Source organism: Giraffa tippelskirchi, chromosome 1 (genome assembly GCF_054371585.1).
Source record: "Giraffa tippelskirchi isolate mGirTip1 chromosome 1, T2T-mGirTip1v1.2.pri, whole genome shotgun sequence".
NCBI classification, from domain to species: Eukaryota; Metazoa; Chordata; class Mammalia; order Artiodactyla; family Giraffidae; genus Giraffa; species Giraffa tippelskirchi.
Window position 1 is genome coordinate 114,647,303 of NC_137275.1, and position 9,580 is coordinate 114,656,882.

Genomic DNA, 9,580 nt, shown 5'->3' on the forward strand with positions numbered 1-9,580 from the left:
TGAGTTGCAGTAAAGCAGAAATGGGTGCTGTGGGGCTCCAAGCCTTGGGATAACAATACCTCTGACTTGTGTTGCTGATATCTTACTGAGAAAGGTGCAGGCAGCAGTCTGCTCTCTTTAATAACCAGCTGAAGAAAGATATCTGCACTTGTTCCCAGTCTCTGTCTCTTATTTTTTAATACCTCATTGGATGCTCTTCACTTCAAGGCAGATCCTTTGACCTAAGCAGATTATTGCAGATGCATTAAGGACACAGCCAGCTAGACATTCTTCTCAAGGAAGAGATTTGGCTCCAAATAGGATGCTAAGCTCTTCAGCCTTCTGCTTATTTACCTAGTCAGCAGGATGCAGTGTCTCTGGGTGCTTAGTGGACTCCTGGGGAATCAGGAAAAAACAAAAGCAGAAGCAGCAGCCGCTGCAAATGTGGTTGCTAATAAGGGCCTGCGAGATCTAGGTTTCCTTGGTTTCTGTGACAGTTATTAGGTACCATAGAAATTGAATTGTCTCCCATAATGCTCCTAGAGGAGAAGGGGTGCTCCACTGAGAAAACGGTGCAGTTATGACTTGCAGTAAATCGTCCTTTTGAGATGCAACACTCTCTGTACTATTTGCTCTTGCATTTTCTTTTCGATTTCCTTTCAGTATGTTTGACCTTTTGGCCAGAGATCCTGGCTTCTGCTGCATAGTTTCTCAAACACTTTTTCCCCCTTTTTGTTTAGAACTGAGCTTGGCAAAGCCAGGATATGAACTGTGCAAGTGGGCTCCTGAGGGCGAGTGAAGAGATAAGGGATCCAGTCAGGGACTGGCCACCTGCAGCCCTGCCAGTATGCCCCTCCACGAGATTTCCGTAATCCCCGCTCAGGAGATGGCCAGCAATGGGAGAAGTTCAATGGGCAGAAACAAAGAGAAGAGCAAGGAAATCGAGGTAAGAGGAGGCTTGATTTGATAAACTAGAGCAACCAAGCCAACTGCAGCCAGCACTGCTCTGTGTGCCCTGGAGTGTCCGGGGCTCAGGAGCAGCTGGGCAACCCCTCTCAGTGTGGGATGGTCCCCTGGAAGAGAAGGCCTGGTAACTAGTAGGAACATCTCTGTTTCCTGAATGGAGGAACCAAATCCATGAGGACACTTGCTGTTTGAAAGATAAGCACTTCTGCCTCTGTCCTAGCATCCAACGGAGTCACTTTGCCCTTGGGTGGTTCCCAGGGCTACCCTGGGTGGGTATGATACTGCTGTCATCCATTTTCAGACAGTGAGGCTGTTGATGGCTGCTAATTTTGCTCACTGTCCATTAAGCTAGAATGTTTGAATATAACTTTCTTAATAGAGTGATAGAGAAGTAAAAGCTGTGACGTCTGTGTTACTGACAACATAGTGTGAATTAGGACAATACTCCAATGCCTTGTACAATCTACTGCTTCCATAGCCATTCTCAGGGATGTATGTGGATTAATTTTGCTTGTTGTCTCTTTCATTTGTAATTTTTTTATTCTTCATTAAAAAATATTTGAAACTTACATGGGTTAGAAAAATATAATATTCAACTTATTACATTTAGTCTTTATTTTGCTGTGAAATCTAGCAGGATCTGTTCTAAGTGAAACTGCTTGAAAGATGTTGGGAACTTATTTCAAAGCTTTTTAAGGAGATTGAGCAAGCTCAAGGATATTGGGTGAAAATATTATAAATGCTGTTGCATTCCTTTAAATGGGATCTTGAGACAAATGTCAGAATTTGTAATCCTCTTACTCCCTCAATATTGCTGTTGTCTCAGGACTCATTAACTTTGTGGAAAATGAGATTTTCCCACCTCCAGCTCTGTATGTTCATCGTTTTTTTCTTAAGAATGGGTGGTGGGGACAGAGAGGGCAGGGAAAGAAAACCCAAACAAATCAACTAACCAAACAACCCCAAAGGAATTGGAGTGTCACGGAGAGCCTGATAGACAGAGAGAAATGAGCCCAAATCACCTTCAAGTGAGAAAAGACATGTGTAGCCTCTTTGTACTTTGTACTGATTTTGAAAATGTCACTGAAAAGTTAGCAGCTTGTGATCTGTCTAGAGTCTGTAGGAAACATCAGAAGATGTGTCTGACTCATGTAGTGAAAGACGCTTTTACTCTAGTCATCGCCATGCCATAGACACATGGCTTATTTGTAGAATTTTTGAGAATGAAATATCTCTACAAAGTGAGGACATGTATCAGCATAATATTAATTGGAAATACTCTCTGTGATATGTATCTGTCTTTTGACTTGGTGGTATGATTGCTAGAACATCAAAATAATCATCTCTTAAGTTTATTGGAGTGGGATAGAGAGTGGGGGACACTGATCGATTCTGAAAATGTGTGTGGAAATGTTGAAAGTGAGATTTGTAAAAGATACACACTGTTTATTCATCATCTAGGTTCTTTGGATGATCCTAAAATAATATGGAAGGAAAATTCATATGAGAATATTGAGTGGAAATTTTGCATAATATCCAAAATGATCAACTTCTAAATGACATTTGGAAATGAAAATGCTGTTTTGAGCCCAGTTCCTCATCACCTTTCTTTGGCATTATGTCAACAACAGCAATTTCCTGTCTACTTGGGCAGATAAAGCTTGGGTGGCTTGTGTGATTTTTTAAATAAATCACACTTGTCTTTTTTTTTTTTTTAACTTTTTAGAAATAATAATGAAATTACCCAATCTGAAATGAAAATAGCTACAATTTTCATCCAGATATTGATGTTAAGCTACATCTTCTGAATCCTCAAATGTCTTTTGAAAAATTAACCATTTATGAGCAGCTTTGTTTCTTCAGGGGCAAACACACTTATTTTGTGAGAGTGTGAGTCAGGAGACATTCTTAAAAGCAAATTGGGTTAATTAAGAGAGAAATAAATGAAACTCCTAGTTTACACAATATTTTTTAAAAGAGACATTGTTCTGTGCATCAGAAAGGGAACCACATTTCAGGTTAAAATATATCTTGGTTTTCTATTGGATGAAGTTAAAACTATCTCTTTAAGAGTATATTTGAAACATACCATTAAATATCATGGGCCATTAAATAGTTTGTCTTGATGGTCCAAAAAAGTTGTGAATGCCATTTAAGGTAGATAAATTAAAAAGTATGCCCAGAAAACAGCAAAATTCTGTAAAACAATTATCCTTCAAAAAAATTAATTAATTAATTAAAAAAAAAATCATGCCCCTGTGTGGGGAAAGCAAAAAGAATCTATTCAGTACAGTGATTTCTGTAATTCCAAGTGTTGATTCCCTCTAAAAGAGAGAAAACTATCTTGTACACATGGGAACAGTTCCTGATGGTTGAACAAATGAGACAGCTCCTTCTTTGAAGTTTCCTTAATGTATTTTTTATTGTCCTAAAGTTTTCCAAAGAATACATGTGCATATGGGCCCAACCATCTAATTTCAAATTTAAGACTTTGTTAATTTAAATGTGAGTCATTTTAACTTGTTCTATTATAAACTTAGAATCTCTCAAATAAACTAATCTATTAACTTGACATAAGTTTTTGTTTAAAGGCATATTTAAAGAAAAGAAAATGTGGAAACTCTTTCTTAGTTATTATTGTGCTCCAGAAGATTTAAGATGTAAAAAACAAACGAATTAAGATCTTAAAAAATAATAAATCTAACCTTAAGCTTTATAATGAATATACATTTTGATGCATTTTGTGTGCTGTAACATTATAGTTATTTATCTACTTAGTTAATAAGCTCTGAAGTGCAAAATGCAAAATAAAATATTCCATCCAGTTTGGGTATAGCTAGTATTAGTGCTCAAGAACATGCTCTGTCACTAAGTTGTGTCCAACTCTCTGCTACCCCACGGACTGCATCCCACCAGGCTCCTCTATCCATGGAATTTTCCAGGAAAGAATATTAGGGTAGGTTGCCATTTCTTTCTCCAATTAGTGCTCAAGGGAAGGATACAAATTCTTCTTCCAGGAGGTCCCTGAACACTTAAAGGATAGTGTGTCTCAGGCTTGCATTCCAGATGCAAAGTTTTATCAGCACAACCAGAGATGGTTAATTTCTTACAAAGTCAATGGAATAGTCAAAATTATAGAAGGTTTATATACAATGTAGTTAATCAAATGTATTAATCTAGTCAAAATTTAGAAGGTTTATATACAGTGCAGTTAATTAAATGTATCAATCTATACTTAGAGATGTTTTTAGTGATGGACTTGACTGAATGTTCCAGCAAAGTTCTGGAAATTAGCAGTCAGACTTTTCTTTATATCATGGAATCAGGTTAGTTCATCCACATCTGCAGAAAGCTGAAAAGCACCCCTCTGATTAGATCCATAGCTCTCTAAAGCTCTCAAGAGCTCTTCTTCTTTCATTGAGGGCAGAGGCTGATCAGTTTAGCTTCTTTAAATCTCATTTGCATACTTCTCTAAGTGACCACTCACTTTTCTATTCATTCATTCTTTTCTTTTTTTTGTAAGGACAAAGGTGGGGTTTATTTTTATTATAAAAGAAAAGAATAATAACTCCTCAGGAATCTTAACAAAAGAAGGGACTATTTCACACTCAGAGAACAGACACCAAGATACAAAATTACAACTGTTTGAACTACAGACTTGTCCCCTCTCTTCCAGAGCGGAGATGGGGAGGAGACAGCTGAAGCAAACAAGCAATTCTGTAAAACAAAGACCTAGAAACCCTACAAATATGATTAAAATCTAACTTCTGCTTTGCTTTTTTTTTTTAAATATATCATAAGGCCTGCTTTAGTGACATGATAGTCCCACTGGAAAATAACCCCAATATCCCCTTGTCAATAACATGCTCAAGTTGACCAGCCAACTTGTATTTCCAAACCCTGTGCGTACAAGTACATGTGTGTCTTTTAAACCCAGGGATCAGTGGATGGCTACTGCTATCTTGGGCTTCCACCTATTAATCAACCAATGTCAGCCTCCGCAGAAGGGAAAGCAGGGCAGAGAGAAGCCTTGAAGTGGTAGTGAGGTAATAACAGCCCCAAACAGCCAACTTTTCCAGCACGGCCTCCCCCATCCCCACCCCGACACAAAAGAAGATCCTTAATTTCTAACCAGACTATTTGTCTCAAATTTGTGTTCCCCATAACCAGAATGGCTTTCTCTCCCTAAAGAGAAAACACACATTTACCTGCACACCCAATCCCAGGGACGGCAGAGCCTGGTGAGCTGCCGTCTATGGGGTTGCACAAAGTCGGACACAACTGAAGCGACTTAGCGGCAACAGCAGCATGTATATAAATTTTTTGTTTTTATATTTAAGTATAAAAATACTACTGTGCTTTGTGTTGTAAATGGAGGGCCCCACAATGAGAATCTTTTCTTTTAAAGTAGGGCTATCCATCCATTTATGCTGATTCTGTCAGGGCACTGAGTCCCAGGAAAGGGAAGCACCACACCAGGAGATCTAGGGCATTTTCCTACCTGACTTCCCACCCTTTCTTCTCTCCTAATTCTCACTTTTAATAGAAAGTTGGTTACAAACTTGTAAGAAATGGAACTTCACACCAAGAAGGGAAATGTTAACCTAACCACAGAATCCATTACCCACCCCCACCGCCGCCCCGCACTCAACAACCACTCAGAAAAGTCCTCCCCATCCCTTCACAATGACTGGGCTCTCTGTCCGGAGAGCTGTGCCTATTGGACAAACACACCTGATTAAACGGAAGCAGTGGTTATGTTTTCCCCGCCTCTCAACTAATGCTCCAGAAAGCTTCAGTGACGGGAAATAGAAAAGGGTGGGGGTAGGTAGGTGGTTGTGAAGTGATTAAGAACTTGACCCCTTCAATCCTGACCACAGGAAACAAGAGATATTAACTGAGTTTGAGAAATTAAAAAAAAGAAAAAAGACCTTGATATTCCCGCTTTTGAGTTATAGCTACTAGGACACTGAGAGGGGTGAGAATGGGAGCAAGATGTAGTATTAGGAGGGGTTTTGAGGCTGCAAGTCTAGTCCACGTGGTACTGATAATGGAAGGGCTTGTCGCCAGTTCGTTCAGAAGACCACAGACGATGCAAGATGAAGCGGGCCACCCAGAGCCGATCTCCCACCTCGACTTCTGCACAGGGCCCTATCTGGAATAGCCACTGCACAGGCATGGCCTTGGCGTCCGTGCCCCCGATCTTGATGCCAGCGTACAAGCAGGCCTGGCAGTGAGCCTCCACAATATTCCTACCATAGGCCTTTTCCTCTCCCAAACCACAGTAGTATGGACCTTGGGGCCCAGGAAAGCCATTGGAAGACCAACCAAGGAGGTGTCCATCTGTGTCCATGAGGGTATATTTCTGCTTCATTCCAAACCAGGGGTGCTGGTTGCTCACCATGTCCATTATCCGTTTACAGGTATGCCTTAAATTGATCTCTGCAGGCTTTTGGTTGTACTTGAAGACTTTACAGAACACCAGCTTGTTGGGGCCCTTGCAGAAAGGGTCCTGAAACATGGCAGCAGGGACAAGATACATGTCACTGTTGGAGCCTTCAGACTGAAAAGTCCTAGAGCCATCAAAATTTCACTTGGGCAACTCTTCTATGCACTTGGGCTCAGAATCCAAGGTTCAGGTCTTGCAGCACAGTCCTTCTGAAGTACCGTCGATCCAGATGTACATAGCTTGGACTTTCTCACCCTGAGGTAGGGCCATGTACATCTGCTTGATGGCTTTGTCCAAGCGGGAACTGGCCGAGGTGGCCGTGGTAGAAGGTGTTCTGGGTGCCATGCAAGTGGCAGGCTGGGCAGGCCGCAAGAGCGAGGTGAGGAGAAGAGACCAGCAGGCTGGGGTGCCGCTTAGACAGCCTGCTCTTCTCCCATTCTTGGCTCTCCATTCTTTTCCTTCTTTTTAACATATGGTCTTGCCGTCTATGGGGTTGCACAGAGTCGGACATGATTGAAGCAACTTAGCAGCAGCAGCAGCAACATCACTTATTATGCTGCAATTAATTCACATTAGGGATCTGGGCCTATAAGACGTCTGTCTTTTACAAGGGGAATCAAATTCTGAGACCTCAAGGGTAATTGAATTTCATACTCTATGACAGGAAAGTATAAGGATAGTTCAAATTCCAGTGTTTAGTTAACCTGTCTCACATACTCTTTAGAACACTCATTTATAATCAAATGTCCCTAAGATCTATTGTATTTCAAATGTAGAGATGAATCAGAAACCAAGCCCAATGTCACTGCCAGCTGCATTGCATGCCGCCCAGCCCCAATTAGCGCACTCCCTTACCCCTCAGATGATAGAGCTGTGTCAGAGGAGGAAAGGCTGGAACTCCTGGCTTCTAACATTTCCTCACTCTCAAACTGACCACGTGTGACTACCATGCTTTAGAAAGGGTTTCAGAAAATAAAAATACGACCCCCCCAAAAAAACAAATACACTTCTGTTTACATGTGCATTTTGCTTCACTTCTTTCACAATTTTATGATATTTCTATATTTTGATTTTTCCTTCCTTTTTCTTGTGATATCCCTTTTAAGATATTCTATTTGTCTTTCCAACAATAGCCCAGGTAGCTGCTGATCTCTTATGTGGCAATAACTTCACAAACTTCAGCTAATTAAGAAATAAAAAAGTATGGCTTTTGGAATATTCTTCATTTTGAAATAGTGGCTATATTATATATTTGTTATTTCTGTCTTTAGTAGAAAATTGTAAAATTTAAATAGCACATTCAATCTCAGGGCCAGAGCCTAATTTGATATTAGCCAATCTAATTTCAAAGTTCTGTGTGCTTCTTTCCAATTAAGGCACCATACCACAAACTTTTCCCATTGCCTAACCAAAATTTGTGGATCAAGGGGTCCCAGAATCAAAAATTCCCTTAAAATTTATTCATGTTAATTCCACAGGTGAATCCCACAGAAAATGAATAGCTTGATTATGTCATAGGAGCAGTTAGTGGTAAGTGAAAGTGAGTGTTAGTTGCTCAGTCATGTCTGACTCTTTGCAATCCCACAGACTATAGCTTGCCAGGCCTCTCTGTCCATGAAATTCTCCAGGCAAGATATTGGAGTGGGTAGCCATTTCCTCCTCCAAGGGATCTTCCTGACCTAGGGATTGAACCAATGTCTCCTGCATTGCAGGCAGATTGTTTACTCCCTGAGCCAACAGGGAGTGGTAAAGTTGGGACAAAATTATGGGCCTTCTGACTGCCAGTGTCTTTGTTCTTTCTAATATTGCTGAATTTAGTAATATATATATATATATTTTTTTATTTCAAGGCACAACGTTACAATCCCTAGACTTAAAATAGTTCATATAATCCTCAAAGTTGCTAACCTCTGAATGGCAGAGTTTGCATTTCTTATTGTGAGAGTTAGTTGTCCATGACTCATAAGTTAGATAGAATATTAAATGGGTCTAATTTATAGAATATAACCAGAATTAATTTAATAAAAATTTAGAAAATAATGTAAAAATGAATAATAATGCTGAAAATGGTTTGGTAGGGAGGATACTAGACTGAGATAACAATGTATCTGAAATGTAGTCCTAGCTTCACTAAAACCTTTTAACCTTGAGAAACTCACTTAACATCTCAAGATTGTCCCCTAGAGAATAATGTCATGTTTACTGGTAAATGTACAGAAAGTAACTTTGCAAGATCTCATTTTAAAAATAAGAGTCTTTTATTTATTTATTTATTTATTTTCTGTTAGTCCTTTAACACACATGCTGGAGAAGGAACTAGCAACCCACTCTAGTACTGTTACCTGGAAAGAATGGACAGAGGAGCCTTGTGGGCTACAGTTCATGGGGTAGTAAAGATTCGAACACAACTGAGCAACTGAGCACACCTTTAACATAATCATGAGGTCAAGCTTCCAGTTTGGCTCAGGCAGAATGGGACTCACCTTCAGTGGACATCTCTTGTTTCCACTACATATCATCCATTCTGCCTTCTGGAAACGGTGCTCAGAGAACAAGTCTTGCCCATCTCATGATAGCCTTGATGGGTTTAAAAAAATCAATATATTGTAATACCCTCTCACAGCCCCTGAGCACAGAAAATGGCTCAGAACTGGAAACTTAACTCCATCAGAACCAAAGCACACATAGAACTTTTAATAAACTGCTAGGGAAGAGAAGCCTTGCTGGTCCTGAAAACCTCTGAAATAGACTAGCTCTGTTCTTCTGGATGATTTATGTGAGGACATGAGGTCTGCAACTGGATATTGTAAGGAAAAAGGTTGGTGTTTGTAGGGGACCAGGAAGTCCTATGGGTGCTGGAGCTGATTATAAATAGGCAGGACAGAAGCAAAGAAAGAAAACACAGATTCTTCATGATGTTGGTTGAGCCACTGGGTCAATCCTTCCTTGAAACCAACCCTTATTCAAAACAAAATGACTTTCCAATGAAGTGATTCAATATATGTTCTTAATTATTTAAGCCATTTTCTCATTTAGTTGTTACATCAATTACAACATGACAGGGTCCTAATTGATTCTTTGCAAAGTGTAATTTCAATTGTTTCCTGTGTTGTTACCTGTGCAGCAGCTCACTCCTGAGCTTGGAAAGAACCAGGCTCCAGGTAAAGCTGTCACAAACATTAATTT

At 39.9% G+C, this 9,580-nt stretch overlaps 1 long non-coding RNA gene and 1 pseudogene across 1 annotated transcript in view; one reads left to right on the forward strand and one right to left on the reverse strand.

Moving 5' to 3' along the window:
* Window positions 1-3,194, forward strand: part of LOC145521382 (uncharacterized) — a 186,526-nt gene extending 183,332 nt beyond the window's left edge. Inside the window, exon 6 of the long non-coding RNA XR_014065362.1 lies at window positions 720-3,194. This is a non-coding gene — a long non-coding RNA (uncharacterized LOC145521382). The remainder of the gene's footprint in view (window positions 1-719) is intronic.
* Window positions 3,195-5,974: 2,780 nt separating this feature from the next.
* On the reverse strand, window positions 5,975-6,739 carry LOC145515832 (glutamine synthetase pseudogene; annotated as a pseudogene).
* Between the last annotated feature and the right edge of the window lie 2,841 nt (window positions 6,740-9,580).